This window comes from Apodemus sylvaticus, chromosome 5 (assembly GCF_947179515.1).
Source record: "Apodemus sylvaticus chromosome 5, mApoSyl1.1, whole genome shotgun sequence".
Taxonomy (NCBI): Eukaryota; Metazoa; Chordata; class Mammalia; order Rodentia; family Muridae; genus Apodemus; species Apodemus sylvaticus.
The window spans coordinates 163,926,888-163,945,786 of NC_067476.1; the positions used below are offsets into that span (position 1 = coordinate 163,926,888).

Below are 18,899 nucleotides of genomic sequence, written 5' to 3' on the forward strand. Positions count from 1 at the left end.
GAACTTGCTATGTAGATCAGGATGGCCTGCTCAGATCTGCCTGCCTCTGCCTCCCACTGCTGGGATTAAAGATGTCCCTACCATTCCCACCTGATGTGTTCCTCTAAACACACCCAGCTGGGGCTGGAGAGATGTTCATTAATTAAGAGCACTGACTGCTCTCTAGGAGCTGGGCTTGCTTTATTTATCATTCCTGCCTCAGTCTGTGTTCTCTAGGCATCGCATACATATGGTGCAGCCATGCATGCACATAAAATGTCCACACACAAGTTACAAATTTTAAAAAGAAAATAAATACAAACAGCTGAGGAAATTCCAAACTGTAACTACTATAAACAGCTTCTTCATTTTAGTTAGAAAATTTGCTGTTTAGGCAAAACAAGTTTTGCACTACAATGTTTTTAAATTAACCTCCCATTTTACAACTGAGCCACACACTCTAGACACAGGCTGCAGCAAGATAACTGCAGCCTAATTTCAGGCAACACTGCATCTCTACTCAGAGTGCAGTCTGGGGGCTACCCTACCCAGCTTTCCTAGCAAGTATTCTACACCCAGAACTCAAGAGGCAACGCCACATTTCCTCTACAAAATTGTTCTCTCATACATAAACTACTACACACTTCAAGGTTTATACACTGATATACTAGCCAAAGTGAAAAAGAAAAACATCGAGTTAAAATTTTAACAATGGCTATTCATTTAAAAAAAGCTATGCTAAAGTTCTGATGCTTTAGATTGTTAAAAATACAAATGTTACATTGTACTCACTCCTTTATGCCACTTACCTGTCCCAAAACTGAAAGTTTAGAAACCTTTGGTTGAAAATCCTACATAGAATAATGAACCTGAGCCCAGGTCCAGCAGACGGCCAAGCCTCACACTGTTGTCAGTCACAGTTCATCAATGAGAAGATCCCAGAGCTTCAAACAACCAAAGGGACAGTGGGAACTGCCTCTTGACCAAGCTCCTATAGGGAAAGGAAAAACATATTACAGATCTTAAGCAACTATGACTAAATCATATGCCAACAAGAAAAAACAAATTTTATTCAATCTATTCTCAGAGTGACCTAGGAAGATGTCTGAGAGTAGAGAGGCAGTGGTACAGGTACACTCTAAAGAAGGTGCCAGGCCAGAGGAAAAGGGGAGGCAGAGGAGAAGACTCAGCACATCAGTTACTTCTGTAGTCAATAAGAACCTATCATGAAGCAGACCCAGCACAAAGAAACCCAACAATGAATGGAGAACTACAAAAAGTAGAAAGGTTGAGTAACAAAATTATGTATGTAATTCTTAAAAAAAAAAATCTTAGTAGTGTAGAAGTATCTTAAGTTAATTTAAAATCTAAGAAATTTAGAGAACTAAACTTATATTCACTAAACAGCAATATAATGTGGTTATTTATGTATATTTGAGAGGCAGGCAGGGTGGCACATTATATGTAATCCCAGTGCTCAGAGGCTGAATGTATGAGGCCAGTCTGGGTTACACAAGGAGACTCTGTCTCAATCTAATATATATAAATTTCACCCAACCTTCCTGGTAAGGTCCTAACTAATGACACTGTTCTGAGGTTCTATTTCAAAAAAGCAAACATCATCTGTGCCCCCACAAGAAACACAAACCAAACAAATCCAACAACCCTCTCCTTTCCTCTTTAGGATAATCACAATCTAACACCCTCTACAGATGTCTTTGTTTTAATCCAGGGCTTTTAAACCGCAAGGGCCAGAGCCAGCAATTCTGAGCAGAACCCACCTCTTACTTCCTCTCTCTGCCTGGCTCCAACTGCCTTCCAGCTAACTGTGGTCTCCCTAGTAACCCAAGACAAAGGCTGAACATTCCATGTATCCTTAAAGTGACAAAGACCTTTTAAGACCTTCCACAAGGGGGTTATTCTAGTTTCTATCACTTGGAAAGCTAGCCACCAAAAGCCAACTTCAAGAGTTCAAAAACTATTGGCTGGGCTAGGCCACAGGAACTATCTATACAGCACTTTAGAAACTAAATAGACAGCAAACCAGTAAGTTAGAAACTACTTGCAAGAGTAAATAGGACACAAACACCTACACCTACCTATTTAAATAAGTAAATAACCTCAGGAATTAAAATCATTTTTAAAAAATTCAGTGGTGGCACATGCTTTTAATCCCAGCACTTGGGAAGCAGAGGCAGGCAGATATCTGAGCTCGAGACCAGCCTGGTCTACAGAGAGTTCCAGGACAGCCAGGGCTACACAGAGAAATCCTGTCTCAAAATAAAATAAAATAAAAAATAAAATAAAATAAAATAAAAATGCACCTTATAGAAACTGGAAGGATGGCTCAGCAATTAAGAGTACATGTTGTTCTTGCAGAGGGCCTGGGCTTGGTCCCCAGCATCCACATGCCATCTTTAATTCCAGTTCCAGGATATCCTCAGGAAATACAAAACCCTCATCTGACCTCTGCAGGCAACAGGCACATATGTGCTACAGCAATATACCCGCAGGTAAAACACTCACACACATAAAATAAAATAACCTAGAAAAAGCATTTTTTTTAAAAAGATTCAATTTATAGATGGGAATGTAGCTCACTAGTAGTGTCTACCTAGCATGGATTGAATCTCCAACACTGAAAGCTAGCCACCAAAAAGCCAACTTCAAAAAATACATGTTAACCTGAAAAATAAAGATGTTTCTAAGGATTTAGAATAGTTTAAAGATTATTAAGTAAAAATTCAGTTATTTCTTCTAAGTAGAATGAGAAGACATCCCTAACAGATTTTCTATATTTGCAAAATTTTTCATAACTGCCAATGCAAAGACTAACAAGAGTGTCTATCGAAACAAAGTACAAAGTAAAATATATTCATAAGGTATAAGTAAAATATAGTGTTGGGGTCTGGTACCATGGCACGCGCATGAGAATTTCAGTAGTGAGGGGGTAGGAAGGATAGCGGAAGAAAGGCCAGTTCAAGGCCATCCTGGGTTATCCATGGAGACCATCTTAAATAAGGGCTAGGCTGTAGCACAGTAGCAAACATCTGCCTAGCATGCACTAGGTGCTGGGTACTAAGTCCAGCACCACTAAAGAATAAGTTAAAAATAAATGTTACATTTCTAACCCAAATTAGTATGTCATTATACAGCACAGTTCATACAAAAAGTGGTCATGAAATTATAATCATGTCGTATTAACAATTTCTCCCCAAAGAAGAAAAAAGTAGCCATTTCAGAGTGTACTGAAGTTACAATTAACTTTCTGCATGATCTCTGTCAGTCTCTGGACAAAGTCTGATTTTGGTCCAAGCTTCCTTGGAGCTTGTGGCAAGCTTACTGCCTTTAGCTCCTCCTGAATGTTAGAATTAAAGGTGTGAGCCACTGCAGTAGACAGTATAAAAGGTAGTTTCCCCCTTCTCTGAATTAAAATCCATTAATTCCTATTAACCAGAAGTCCAGATTATACAATGAAATCTCAGCATTAAAATCTTATGTAGGGTCTTGAAGGATGGCTCAGTGAGTAGAAGCATTTGTTTGTAAGCATAAGGACTGAAGTTCAAATCCCTGGCACCACATATAAAACTTGGCTGTGTGTACTATTGGAAAGCCCTCCAAAAGGTAGGCCCTGTACAGTGGATGGCCATAAACAGTTTACCTACAATGCCAAGCTTTCAGTTCAGAGATCCTGTCTCAAGGAAGTAATGTAGAAAGCAGATACAGAAAGCACATAGGCATTCACATTCACACACCATACACACACAGCTTAAAGCCAAGTGTGATGGTACATACTTATAATGTAAATACTCAGGAAGCAGAGACCTGAGTATAGCAAATCCAACCAAGGCCAACCTAGGCTATGCTAGTGAGGTTCTTGTCTCCAAAAATAGAGCTACTATTTCTCAAAGACAAAGCCAACTACATGCTTAAGAGTGACATCAGAGACAGAGCATATGGTTAGCCAGCATCCTTAGGTGGTAGCTTTCAAAGCTTTTGGTCCAGGCAAAATATACCCTGAAGACTCCCATTAAGATCTTTTGCTTATGAGGACTGTATCTACTGCTATTTCTGAAAAGTCATTTAAGTCCAGTACATTTAACATTGTTATTTTGAAAACCACGAGTATTTAAAATGGTAGTATTTTTTATTTTTTACTTTTTTGCAGATCTCTGGCTTAACAGAAGACAGCAGGATTTCCAAACATGTTTCTGCCTTGTATGGTTTTTAGTGACCTGTATGAAGAAAGTCCCTGTCTTACAGAGGCATGCCATTCTTTTTACATAACTGTGGCTGCTGTTTGAAACCGCATCAAATCAACAGCAACCGTCTCGGCAGTCAGCAGTGCTATGGATGATAAAGCACAACCGAGTTCTCACTACCCTGCACTAACCCACTGGCCTGTCTGGTACTATGTCAATCTTTTATCCATTTGTATTTTCTGACCACATGCACATGAGTCACTTAGAAAGTACCAAGCTCACAGAACTTCAGGCAGAGTTAGACAAGAAAGGCATCTGTAACAGCTTGGATTGATTCAGAAAGAAACGTTTTATCACTGGAAAGCTATCAAGCTCACAATGATAGATACAAGTTTCCAAAGCTCTAATTTTCTATTGAAAGTGAAAATTTTATGTTTAGCAAGAAATCTTCAGCTGCTTTTTCCTGAGACTCACTGGTTGTGGTGGCCCACGCCAGCAGGATTTGCTGAAGGAGGCAGAGGCAGGAGGATCACGAGTTTGAGACTCATATCATTTATATTGGAGAGTGTACATGCCACACACTGAGCCTGACAGCCAAAGAGCCAGGTCATTCAAGGAGCCATTCCACAAGATGGGCAAGTGCCAACTCATAGGAAAGTGACACAGGTGTGCATCTGAAGGCTAAGCCTAATAGAAGTGGCATGTACATCTTGTTCAAGGATTTTATACATTTCTTCAAACTACACTTATTTTTTCTGTGTGTCCATGTCTCTGGCTATGGGTAGGTGTTTAGGTCAGAGAACAATGGGCAGTCGTCATTCAACTGCTTTCACCACATAGGTTTGAGGTATCAAACTCAGCAAACACCCTTACACAAGAGACACAGAGCCATCTTCACTGGTTCCAAAGGCATTCTAAAGGGAAATGTGTATTTTACAAACCCAGCCCACAGTGGGAGCACAGGGTCCCTTATATATGGATACAAAAATCAGCTGCCAGGAAGATCTGTCATACTGGTCTATTATTTCATTGAGTTTTGGACTATCAGCTCCAAGAGGGGTTTCCAGGTATCCCACAGAAGCCCAGAGTGTACTTGAATTTTGTCTCCAGCATTTCTACTTAGGATAGCACTGGGTGGCACAGGACAGTCTGTGGCAGCATCTATGGTGTACCATCTTTCATACCAGGCATTCTAGAACGACCTCCAAATATCTTTCCCATTTCCTGACTCAGCTAAAAGCATTAATTGCCAATGCAGAGGAGAAACTGGGTAAAACCTACTTTCCCCAAATGTTAAAATATCACTTATAAAAAACAGCAGTGGCACACGTCCTACCTTTTAACCAGTGTAATCTAAAGATTCAACTATCACCATTCTAAGTGCTATCCACCTAAAGATGTCTGCAGCAGCCACAAAACTAACTTCTTAGTTAGTTCTTGGTATGAGCTATTCTGAACTGTGACAGATGGCCAGTGGAGCTCCTTCACACGTGCCATAGCAGTTCCAGAAAACCAGTGATGACTCTCAGCATGTTTTTTTTTTTAAACTTTAGTTTTCCCTGAAATGATACTTAAAACTATTTTACTTTAGACAGGTTCTCATGTAAGGACGACCTTGACTTCCAATCCCACCTGAGTGCTGGGAAGCCGGGATGACAGGCAAACTTTACTTGCCATAAGCAATGCTGGGGTAAGCCTCGGAACTGAGACCCGACCGCTACTGAATGGAACAGAGTTACAGCTTCCAGTGCCCCCCAAATTTAATTTTGAAGCAATTCTAACTTATTAGAAATTATATCCAGTGCAATAATAAAGATTGTTTGACCCTTACTCAGAATTTGTTGCTTCTGACAGGTTAGGTCAACTTATCATTACTTATACTTTCTGTTAAACACCTTCTGTTAAGTAAAAGGGACCAAGAAGATGCTAACACTGTTTATTAAGAAAAGACTCTTACAAATCAGTTTTAATTCCCATAGAGTAAATTAATAGTTTATATAAAATTCAGCTTGTTCAGAAATGAGAAACTTCCTCTCCTCTTGACCTCTGGGGGAATAGCTTGCTGTTCATATATTATCCTTACCCAGCAGGCTGTAATGCCTGGCTCTTGTCACTGAGTCCCAAGATCTGCAGCAGCAAAACTTGTCTATCACACATGCTGATGCTTCAGGCCATGAAGGAAAGTAAGAAATCCAGTTTTCATTTCTCTCAATGTCTACTGATCAGCAAAACAAATGCTATTTACCAAATCACAATATTAAATCATTCTGGCTAGGTCAAAGAAAACTGAGGAAAAGAAACATGAGAAAATCATAAAAATATATAAAGAAATAAAAATCTGAGGAAAAGAAACATGAGAAAATCATAAAAATATATAAAGAAATAAAAATCTTGTTGATTTAAACCTCACATGAGGACAAAAAGCAGTACTGTCGAGAGAAAAACCACTGTCAGGACTGGTATTTCATCCAGGCCTCTAAGTGTCTCTGTAGCCCAAATTCCTTCCTTCCAGTTTCCAGTTTAAGAGTACAGGCTTTTAAGTTTGGTACCAATGCAGGGAGGAAATTTCAAGTCTACTGGTGGCCAGGAACTAGAAACCATGTATGGCTAGCCTTGTTTGAGGTAGAACATCAAGTCTCTTAAAGCAGCTACCTAGAATGGGTACCCCTCCTGTCCCTTTCACATTCCCAGAGACAGTGAGTGGGCTTTATATGGGTAAGGAAGGTCAGCACCAGATCATCACATCATACACTTATCAGGAAACCGGATATCCACAGTGTGCCTAGGCTGACTACCCAACAATGTGTGTACATGTAGATAGCTGGGAGGGTCCTTTTTTAGTGTTTCCAGGGTTGTCCTGGAAACACTAAAAGGGATATGGAATTCCTGGGATGTGGAGCTCATTTTAATTTCCATATATTTATGCTCCAGATTATGTCAGCCTTACTATCTTAAGTCCCACTGTGCACAATGAAAGCATATTACATGCTACAATAAATGCCATGGGCCAGTTAAGCACACCGCTGTTGCATTCCCCCTGCAGATACTTCCAGCTGATTGTGCCACTGTGCTAAGCATCATGGCAATGGCAGATCCTAACTCACATCTGAGGAGTACAGACTGAATGAAACAGCACCTTCAATGTCACAAATCATTTGTTCTCTACCTTTCCTCAGAGGCAAGAAACTGGTCAAACCAATAAAAATAGTTCAAAGATAATCGCCTCACAGTATAAAGGTGCTTTTCTAAGTGTTTAGAGTCAAGCATTCTTTCAACTAATTTCAACAAAAAGAGCACTCCTTTTTGTTGGTATGTCAAGACAGGGTTTCTCTGTGTAGCCCTGGCCATCCTGGAACTCAGATAGATCCACCTACCTCTGCCTCCCATGTGTCACCATGCCTGGCAATTGGAACACTCAAGGCCAGGACTGGTGGTGCTTGTTATTAATTCCAGCATTCAGGAAGCAGAGTCAGGCTAGCCTGGTCAGCACAGTAACTTAACAGGACAGCCAGAGACACAGCAAAACCTTGTTGAGAACACCAAAAACAAAACGACCACTTTTAATTGTTATGAACAGTAAATGGTAAAAATGGATAGCTGGATTGACAGAGCTATCTGCAGAGCACTAAGGTAACAGATGCCCCTTTACTGTCACTGAAACGTCATACTTAGAGGCTAACCAACAGTGATGTGACACTTGAAGTAGAAACAGATGGAAGAAAACAGTCATTGTGAAATAAACAGATTTACAAAAACATTAATGTTACTTTTTTCATTAAGTTGTCTTAGACTTTGAAAATATTTGTTAACATAAGGGCAGATGAGTTAACTAAAATTGTTTTATAATGAATAAAAGGTTTAAAAGTCTCAGTTGTAAAATCAATCAATATTAACAAAGGCTCTTTAGTGTCATCAGGAACCTTTTTAAGAATAAAGACCCTCAAGTTTGGTTTGGGAACGGCTGATTTGGGGACTAAGCACAAAGCTCCCACAATTGTTGTCTGCCTGTGTAAAGCACCCTGTCTATCTAGCTAAGATTCACAAGGGCCCTAAGTAGACCCAATCCGATCCCACTCCCTTCCCTCCTCATTCAGGTTCAGTCATTACTCTGAGTAGGCTGTAAAGCTTGCTACCTAAGTTCAGGCCAAAGCCCAAGAGGAGCTGTATTTCAACTGGAACCTTCCCTTCTCTAAGATTAGTAGGATACAATACATGGGTTCCCCCGCCCCCTTTGGTGGGTGGGGGAGGGTAGGATAATGAAGTCCAACACTGAATTCTAGCAGAGCTTCCTGTACTGTCTATAGCAGCTCAGCTGAAGTCTATTTTCAAGCCAGTTGGAGCAGCAACACCCAGTACTTCCTCAACATTAACATAAACAGGCAACAAGAAGGCTACTTCAGACCCAAACACATGCTTTTAAGTTACAATTTAACAAATCCTGACAGTGGCTATCAAGCTTCTCAGGGGAAGGCTCTCTGGATATAGACTCCCAATTCCGGTTTCTGTCCCAATAATCAGCACTTTCTATCCCCAACAGTCAAGTAACACCTAGGGATAAACTGTATAGACACAAGCGTAGAATTATTCATTTTTAAATGTGTCTGACACCCGTGTGCAGGTGCCCACAGATGCCAGAAGAGGCATAGGATTTCCTGGGGCTGGAGTCAGACGTGGCTGTGAGCCCTCCAGGTGACATAGATGCTTGGGAACCAAACTCTGGTTCTGTAGAAAAGAAACAGGACCGGTTAACAGCTGAGCCATTTCTCCACCTCCGGAATTACTCTTAAAAAGGTGTCAACTGCCTACTCACATTCCCTTATGAACTTCTCAAAATGACTGCTCAGAAAATAAACTAAAACCTTGTCAACATGGTCTGCCTCACAGGTGAGCCTGCACACTCAGAACAAACTGCACAACTCAGACTTTGGGCTTTGACCTCTCTCCAAAGAGCACACCATCACTGGCAGCAAATCATACAACCTTTGTAATCTGATCAACACACAACCTCAGAGACTACTGGGTTTCTATAAAGGACCCAGTCATCTAAGACTTAAAGGAGACTCCACTTAGGAACAATTTCTTAGTTGGGACTTGAGCATAAGCAACAGATCCTACAACATGGATCACTATGCAGGGATCTAAGTGCTACATGAAACAGTCTAATCTTTGTTCTTCTGGAGCCAAACAGAAGTCACCAACAGAAGTATCGTAGGACAGATGTGTGACACGGTAAAACATACCGTGCTGACAAAAGTGTAAGGCATGGCACAGTATTCATATGCCAAAGAGAAATCATTACTTGAAGTGTTCAGCACGGACTGAATTAGGACTCTTTAACCTATTAAGGCAATACCTACCAGAGGTCCAGAGAGCTTTTCTGACAATAGAAAACTGCGAACAGAAGACAGGAAGACAGACATCCCACCTGGCCTTCAAGACCTACCTGAGCTCTCCTCAGGTCCCCTAGCACCGGTTCTCAGCAAGCTATTGTGATGCTACACAGGCACTGAGTGCCAGAAGGAAAGTGCTGGTCATGAGTGTTGGCAGGGGGTCATCAATTACACAACCTTTTTTGTGTGCTGTTTCTCATACATACACAACTGAGTTTGCCTGACAGAACTTCCACTTAATCAGGTGTAACAAGGAGCATCCTTTTGCGGAAAATCAAATATACATACAACATTCCATATCAAACCCAGGCCTCTTACTCAAGAATCACTGTTGAGATCAATCTACATTAACACACACCTGGCCACCAGCATTGGCAAGAGGCAAATGAGAGCCCAGGTAACGCCCAGGCCCAACACCGGGCCGAGGTTGGATCTTCCCCAAAGTCCCTCATGAGATACCTGTGGTACACCCGCGAATTCGAGCCCAGGCCCAGTCACGTCCTACCACGAGTGTTCTACCACAAGAGTCGAGAGCCTGCGGCCGCGGGAGGCTGGGCCCCTAACTCCGACTCACACTCAAGGGCTCCACAGCCTCCCAGACCCGGACCATCCTGGACTACACATGACAACCAGTGATCGAAAGAAACCAGACGCAGACGTCCGCCCACCCGCCCGCCCGGCCGGCCGGCCTCGCGCGCTCCTCCGCGATCCCTCAGCCCAGGGCCCGAAAGGGCCCCACGGGCCGCGACGCCATTTTCTCGGCGCCATTGCGCCGCTCGCTGGAATTTGGCTGCCGGCATGGCGCCGCTCTGCCTTGTCCCGATTCCAAGTGCCATTCAGGTTCACACGGCTTCCGCCCTCCGTCACTGCACAGAGCCACTTACCCCGGCCGCCGGGATCCCGCAGCCATTTCCAGAGCTGCCACGGATATAGAGCAGACCAGCGAGACTACCGTCCTAGAGTGGTAGCCCGCGCGGCAAGCGGAAGAATTCGACCGGCCACCGAGATGCGACGAGGATAGAGCGGCTGTGCCACCCTTCTAGCACGCATGCGCCACCAGGGTTCCTAGTCCGCAGGGCACGCTTGACAGATTCCCGCGTCCCGAACTAAGGGACTGAGCTGGGAGTCAATGCCATCAACAGATTCCTCGGGCTATCCTAGAACAGCACCCAGCCCAGCATTCCAAAACCTTTAGAAACCCTCAGCGCCTGCGGGGACTGGTGCTTCGGAGTAAACCAGCGCCCCATTCCGGTGGGAAGGAGCCAGGAAAACCCCAAAGCCGTGCGGAACCGGCTCACAGCCTATGGCAGGGTGTGTGCGGAACCGGGAGGGGCATCCACTCAACAGGGACTCCCTCAGACTGTGCTTTACTCCACGCTAGAAACACCCTTGCCCCGTCCATTAATTTCTTCCTAAATACCGACCAGGAGTCAGGAGCCCATGCCTGGGCATACGTGCCTACGAGGGCAGGAACCGCTACCACCACCACCCACACCCCTCCCCGTGCCCTCACGAAGGCATTTAACTACAATGACATTGCTTCACAGTCCCTCAAATTACTTAAGGAAACCAGAGAGAAGTCGCTACTCCCTTACAGCACTAGCTACATTGCCCTGAGAGCAGTTAATACCGGGGTAGATGCTCAGCTTTGCCCCATTACAACCAGCTTATTTATGTATGCACACAGACACATGGCTTGGAAGCCAGTTTCTGGCCTCTAACTTCGCCTTCCTGGAAGAACAAACATGTGCTCCGGTCTAGAGAGCACATTGTAGAGACCTCTAATGCTCCACTCCAAAAGCCCAGGTCTTGAGTAGTTTCCTTTCTAACACTTCCCAAGGTTACATGCCAGCTCATGGGGCTTCCAGTACAGTAGGGAGTTGTTTCTGCTTCCCTTGGTGAAATCCTTTAAAGGTGGTAACCATTCTGATTCTTGTCAAGGAGGAGCCTACCCTGATTCCTACCCTGGCGCCGAGTTAAGTTCCCAGCATCCACAAGTGAACAACAACTCCAGTTCCGGGAATCCAGTGCCCTCTTCTGGCCTCCTCAGGCACCAGGCACCCACTACATGTACACATACATAGAAGCAGAACACTCATCCACATTAAGTAATAATTTTAAAATATAAAAAACTAAAACCCAACATTTAGCTTATAGTTCAATGCATTTACTTGCACAGCACTGAAGAATCCTATAACAAAACCCCAGCCGCTTTGCACGAAAGGGAAGAGTAATGCACCAGTCTTTGATTTTACTTTAAAAACAGCAGGTTTCAATTTGCAGCAGATCTTTATCTGGCTACATCCATACACAGCTGAGAACCAACACCAACCATCACAGTACAGGAAGCACAAGGTACTAGCAGCACAGAAAAGAGCCAAAAAAACAATTCATAGACTTTGTAACCAGGTGTAGTGACATCTGTATTATAAGTACTGAGGATGCTGAGACAAATAGTGAGTTCCAGGACAGCTTTGGCTACAGAGTGAAACACTGTCTTAAAACAAAACAAAAAATTCAAGAAACAATCAAGACAGCCAGGAAACACATGAGACAGTCTCAAAGAAGAAAAATAAAGAGAAACAACAAAGAGTGTGTATGTGTCACAAACTGACATGTCCACAGAAGAACAGAATCTGTGCAAACCTGCCTATAGAAGTGAGAGGTCAGGGCTGGAGAGATGGCTCAGCAGTTAAGTGCACGGGCTGCTCTTCCGGAGGTCCTGCGTTCAATTCCCAGCAACCACAACCATCTGGATCTGATGACCCCTTCTGGTGTTCTTAACCAGTGTAATTCCTCTACAACCAAGGTGCCAGGATTTATAGGAAAAGGGGGAAGTGATACAAAAATCATCTCCTTACAAAGAAAAAAATATTTGAGTAAATGTGTAGTTGTTTTGCAGCTCTTCAACAGAAGTCAGGACCCCAGAATCCAAGGGTTTTCATATTTTTCTTTTGAGAGTGAAAGAAAGGACCCATGGAAACAATGTAGTTCTGGCCAGGCCTTTAATTCCAGAACCAGGAAAGCAGCAGGCTGATCTCTCTGGTTCAAGGAGGTAAGTTATTCTGTAAGACACAGTTGGCATCCTGATACCTGACTATTTACCTAATGGAAGGGTTTTGTATTTTATCCTCGGAATGTTTTTCCCTTGTATAAAATTCTGTATTTGATTATTTATTTATTTATTTATTTATTAAATGCTGAGGACTGAATCCATTATAGATGTGTCTGTGCTAGGTAAGTACTCTACCATTGAACTACAACTTCAGCCCCTGGAAAATGTTCTCTCAATTTTTATTAATGTGTATGAGTACACATTAGGGTCTAGTATACTGGTCATCAGACCATTGTGTAGCAAGCATACTTCTTAGTGTTATCTCAACTACCAGTTCTTTCACCCATATACTTTTAGTTCTTCTCTCTCTAGAGAACTGCTATCCATCCCACCCACCCCCACCCCAAATAAAAAACAACCAGGGTTTCTCTATGTAGCTCTGGCTGTCCTGGAACTTGCTCTATAGACTAGGTTGACCTCAAACTCAAGAGACCCACCCACCAAGTGCTAGGGTTAAAGGCGTGTACCACCACAGCCAGGCTTGAGAACTGCTCTCTTACATATTGAAACAACTTCAAATTCCTGCCCTGGCTTGCAGAACAGTGGTACCTTTGACCATATAGTAGTAGCCTCTCCTACCTCGGCCAAACTTTTATGACTTCTCTCCCCGAGTTCACCTGTAGCATACAGGAAGCTTAGCTAGTTAATGAATCCACCAGATTGACATTTCTGTCAACTTGGCGACTGTCCCAGGTTATAGCCAGTATGGCTGTCCCAGGACATGCCCACCTATTTTCTACTCTCTTACATCCTTGATGCCATTGTACACAGGTCTTCATTCTACCCCACTATCCTGTCTGCTCCACACATACCGTGGAAACCTGCCTCTGATTAATCTGGATCCATTCTTTCACTGGTTCCCAGAACCTTCCTGTGTGTACCCCAAACTAATCTAACACAAAAATCGGTTCATGGGATGGGAAGACAGCTTAGTTGAGTAAGAGCATTTGACACTTGAGCAGGGGCGGGCACAAGCACATGCCTATAACCTGTGTTGTGAGTGGCAGTGACAGGCAGACAAGATTGTTCGAAAATGCTGGTTACTGGCTTAGTTCACAGTTTAATGAGACCTTGTCCTGAAGAAATAAGGCAGAGCGCGAGAACACAGGTTATGCACTCCTGGGTGTGTATTCACTCAAAGAAAGACCACAAAGAAGCTGACTTCCCCCTTTGCGAGTATTCACACTGGGGAAAGGAAGGGCCTTGGCACTGCACGGTGCACCATTTTCTAGTCAACAGAGTCATGTAAAGTACTTAAAATATACTGGACACTTCTACTGAGATGCCCACTACATAGGAATGTTACTATTCTTTGTGTGTTCATTCGTTTGTGTATACATGTGAAGTTGCACATGTATACTCAGACAGGTAAGAGGTCAATATTGGGCAGGTATCCTCCTCAATCTCTTATTTTTGAGAATGACCCCTCTGAATCTGGAGCTCACCAGGATGACAGAAACCACAGTATTAGTCTTTTGTACACAGGGCTCAATCTCAGGTGCCTTTGCTTGAACATTTTACTGACTGAGCCATCTCCATAGCATAGTAAACCTTGTTTTTAGGGGATTCATGATATAAGGCACTGGCAATATGGGGTATTGCCAGTCAAGGAAAGTCAAGGAAAATAGTAGAACTTTTTCTTTGAGACACTAAGACACCATTCTTTCTACATAACCCTGGCTGTCTTGGAACTCACTGTATAGATAAGGCTGACCCCATCTCCTCTGCCCAGAATGCTGAGATTAAAGACATGCATTACCATACTAGTATGTATGGGTGTTTTGCCTATATCTGTATATATGTATGTATGTATGTGTACCATATGCACAGGTAAGATGCTCATGGAGGCCAGAAGAGCAGAAGGAGCCCAATCCCCAGAAATTGGAGTTACAGGCAATAACTTCAAGTGTGCTGAGCCTGGGTCCTGTGTTAAGAGCAGGAGTGCCCTTAACTACTGAGCCACCTCTCCAGTTTCAGAACTATTTTTCTACTGTGTGCTACAATCCTATATGGGGTTCTATAACTGAAATGGGGGGAGGCCATGAAAATTTTGGCAACAGCTATAGTTTCTAAGCATGTAAGAAAACAAAATTAGGAGCGGGGTGGTGGTGGTACACACCTTTAATCCCAGCACTTGGGAGGCAGAAGCAGGTGGATTTCTGAGTTCAAGGCCAGCCTAGTCTACAGAGTGAGTTCCAGGACAGCCAGGGCTACACAGAGAAACCCAGTGTCAAAAAAAACAAACAAACAAAAAAAGGAAATCAAAATTAAATACATAATGAAACTGATGTGTTTCTAGCAGGGCTCACCCATGGTGTGCTGTTCAACTGCTGTCTTGGTTCTTTTTAAATATTTTTTATTTTTTTTAAATTATGTGTATGTGTGTCTGGATGCCTGCAGAGTTCAGAAAAGTGCATTAAATCCCTTGAAGCTGGAGTTACAAGTGGTTATGAGCCACCATGTGTTGGGGTTGGAAATCAAACTCCTTGTCAAGAGCAGCCAGTGCTAAGCAATTTCTCTGGAACCTGCAATCTTGGTTTTGAAAATAAAACAAGCTCATTTTACATGCCAGAAACACCAACAAATGTTCCTCAATAATATTTAAGACTACTGCTTGTTATGAACTGAAGTCTTTTTACTGTACAAAGTTTATGCACTTAAAGAAATATAATAGAAACCGGTGCGATGGTGTATTAAAATAAAAAGTGCTTTAATTCCAGCACTTGGGAGGCAGAGGCAAGTAGATTTCTGAGTTCAAGGCTAGCCTGGTCTAAACAAGTGAGACTCTGTAGAAAGAAAGAAAAAAAGAGAGAGGGGGGAGGGAGGGAAGGAGAAAGAGAGAGAAAGAAAGAAGGAAAGAAAGAGAGGGAGGAAGGAGGAAGGAAAGAAGGAAGGAAGAAAACAAGCAAACAAGCATAATTGTTTAATCTTAAAAACAACCTTACAGCATGAGTGTCAAATTAGTAATCTTTGGATGGTATTAGAATAGTAATTTCAAAGTTACTGTTGGAATTACTGACTTGAACTGTGCCAATAAATAAACAGATGAAGATAAGGACTGGGCTCTCAGCTGGTGGACTCTTGCCTAGTTTGCACCACACTCTGTGTTCAATCCCCAGTACAAGCACTTGGCATTCATTGTGCATAAGCCTGTGATCACACCGCAAAGTAGGGCAGGAGAACCTAAACTCACTGTCACTCTTGCCTGCTCATAAAGGTGCAACCAGCACACACAAAGGAGACCTTGTCTTTCAAAAAGTAAAATTCCAGGCGGGATTGGCTCACACCTCTTACTCCTCTTTCAGTAATGGAGTTTAGTTCTTAGCATTCATACAGGAGAGGGCTCACAACCACTTACAAATTCTGTTTCCAGGGCTTCTGACATCCTCTCCTGGCCTACAGAACCACATTCAAATACACAAAAATAAAACAAATCTTAGAAAATAATTCGTTCAGACTTTTTTTTTTTTTTTTTTTTTTTTTTTGGCTTTTAGGATTTTTGGTTTTTTTAGAGACAAGGTTTCTCTGTATAGCCCTGGCTGTCTTGGAACTAACTCTCTGTAGACCAGGCTGGCCTCGAACTCAGAGAACTCAGAAATCCGCCTGCCTCTGCCTCCCAAGTGCTGGGATTACAGGTGTGTGCCACCACGCCCAGCTTTTTTTTGTTGTTGTTGTTTTTTGTTTTTTTGTTTTTGTTTTTTGGATTTGGTTTTTTTCGAAGCAGGGTTTCTCTGTATAGCCTTGGCTGTCCTGGAACTCACTCTGTAGACCAGGCTGGCCTCGAACTCAGAAATCCACCTGCCTCTGCCTCCCAGAGTGCTGTAATTACAGGCGTGCGCCACCACCGCCCGCCCCCCTCTTTTTTTTTTTTTTAAAAGAAAAAGATTTGTCAGACACAGTGACACATACCTTTAATCCAGCACTCAAGAGGCAAAGGCAGGAGGATCTCTGTGACTTAAAGGCTAGCCTGGCCTACATAGTGAGACCGTCTAAAAACAAAACAAAAAACAAAACAACAACAAAACCCCAAAGATTTATTTTTATTTATGTGTACATAAGTACACAGAAGCCAGAAATATCAGATCTCCAGAAACTGCAGTTACAGGTGACTGTGAGCTGTCTGTGACTTGGGTGCTGGAAACTTAAACTCAGTCCTCTGAGCCGTCATTTCTCCAGCCCCAAGGCTAACACTTAATGTAAAAATAAGAGAGCACATGCATCTCATCAGAATAAAAATTTGCTTTTGTCCTTAATGGTAAAAATTGTATTCGTAGGAGAAGACCATTATGAAATTAAGTTATCAGTTAATCTTTTTTATATACCCATATATCCAGAGTAGCACAAAAAAAAAAAAATCCTTATGTATAAAGTGGTTGTAGGTGGAAAGTTTAAGCATCCCTAGTTTACATGATCACTTGAGCTGGGCATGGTGGGTCACACACATTTTAAAGACAGGGTCTCTTTACATAGTCCCAGCTGACCTGGAACTAACATCCAAGCTACACAGAGAAAGGTTATCTGGAAAATTTTAAAAAATATAAAAATTATCACCTGAGCAAAAGGAAAATACTCGACGGTATTTAGTGAAACTTCCCAGGGAAGCCCAAGCAGCTGAGGGAAGCATTTCACATAGTACAGCCCAAAGAGAAAAACAGGAGTCAGGGTGACTAGAGCAGGAAGGTCAATCAACTGGCAAATGAATGCCTTACAAGGAGGTCAGGGTGTAGGAGAAATAGTCCTGTGAGAGGACATATGTGACAATGTTAGGAAAGACTCCGTGGTAAAGAACACTTCGTGCAAGCAGTGAAGATGATGAGCTCAAAGTTAGTGGCTGAGGAACCCTAAACAGGAGCTAGTTTGTAGAAAAGACTATGGCACTAGCAGACTGCTAATCCATCAACCACAGAGGCACTGAAGTTCTGAGTTAACCCCCCTCTCCTTAAGATACTGGTCTCTTCCCTTGCACACTTTTGAGTTGATATCCAACTTTACCAAGGGTTAAAGTAAGAGCTACAAAGTTTGTCAATACCAACCTGAACAGCTTTGGTTAGAGTTAAGAGACTTATCACGTACAGCCACTGTAGTCACTAATGTAGTCTGACAGATCTGCTAAACTGGCCTTATTTTCAGTGACTCAGTGAGAAGGTACTTTCCCTAGACTCAGTTCATTTTTAAGCAAGCAAGCTCAACTATCTCGGCCGCGGACGCCCAACATTCCTTCCAGAAGCATTCCAGAATTTCTTTACATTACAATGACTGAATTTGCATTCTCTCCCGGCAGACAATAAACACATAAATATGCAAATACCCATTTAACCACTTCAGCCAGGCAGTTTTAGAGGGCCTCCAACTACCCTCATCCCTTAGCGGAATATCTAAGAACTCATCTCAAGGCAATGAGTAGACAGGATTCGGGGATGGTAGGAATAGGGGTCCCTTCTCCCGCGGCAGGAATCCCCTCCGCTGGAGCTCAGAGCTGGGTCCACACCGTACGCCGCTAAGAAAAAAGACACTCACTGAGAGCGCCCAGAAGTAGGGAGTACCTTCGGCGGCCGGGAGGAGTCCCCACTGTGAGCACTTCTGAAGCAAGGATCCGATCTACTTCCATGATTGCCTTAGATACAGGGATTAACTTCCGTGCATGCTCCTTTCCCTGAGAACCCCAGCATTAGGGAGTCACCTTTCTGAGTGCCCAGACACGAGGGAACAAGAGCCTCTGCAGTCCGCTCCGGAGCGTGGCCACAAGAATCGCTCTAGATAGGGCTGTTCTGACGCTGATCTGGCCTCAATTACAACGCTGCCGAATAAATCCTAGGAGCTCGCTCACATCCGGAGGCCTTGTCTTTGGGACTAGAGCCTGGCGGACTACAGGCCTAGGAATGCCCTCCTTAGCTAGCGCACACCCGTGTTCACACACACCTATTCTTCGCCCCCCACTTCACACACACATACACAAAAAAAAAAGAAAAGGAAAAAAAGAAAAGGGCTGGGACCTTCATTCCGAACTCAGTCTACACGTCTCCATCCCCGCGTTAGCACTCAGTACGCGAATGCCCCCACAGCAGCCATCTTGCGCAGAAGCGATACAAGTCTTTTGACTCTCGCGCCAACCCGTAGAGCTAAAGCACAGCCGAAGAGTTCTGCGCAAGAACGGAAACGAGACCCTAGTTTCCGGCTACCGCCTGCCCGGCAGATTCGCGAGAGGATTCCATT

The 18,899-nt window shown here is 43.2% G+C and overlaps 1 protein-coding gene across 2 annotated transcripts in view; it reads right to left on the reverse strand.

Moving 5' to 3' along the window:
• The window catches only part of Dido1 (death inducer-obliterator 1), a 52,070-nt gene extending 33,254 nt beyond the window's left edge, over window positions 1-18,816 (reverse strand). Inside the window, exons 1-2 of one of the 2 annotated variants that reach the window (XM_052184534.1) lie at window positions 18,680-18,816; window positions 789-970 (exon numbers count right to left, since the gene is read on the reverse strand). The gene's annotated coding sequence lies outside the window, so the exon portion shown is untranslated. Of the gene's footprint in view, window positions 1-788; window positions 971-10,455; window positions 10,566-18,679 lie in introns of those variants that run through there. The other variant, XM_052184532.1, reaches the window with a different exon arrangement.
• Between the last annotated feature and the right edge of the window lie 83 nt (window positions 18,817-18,899).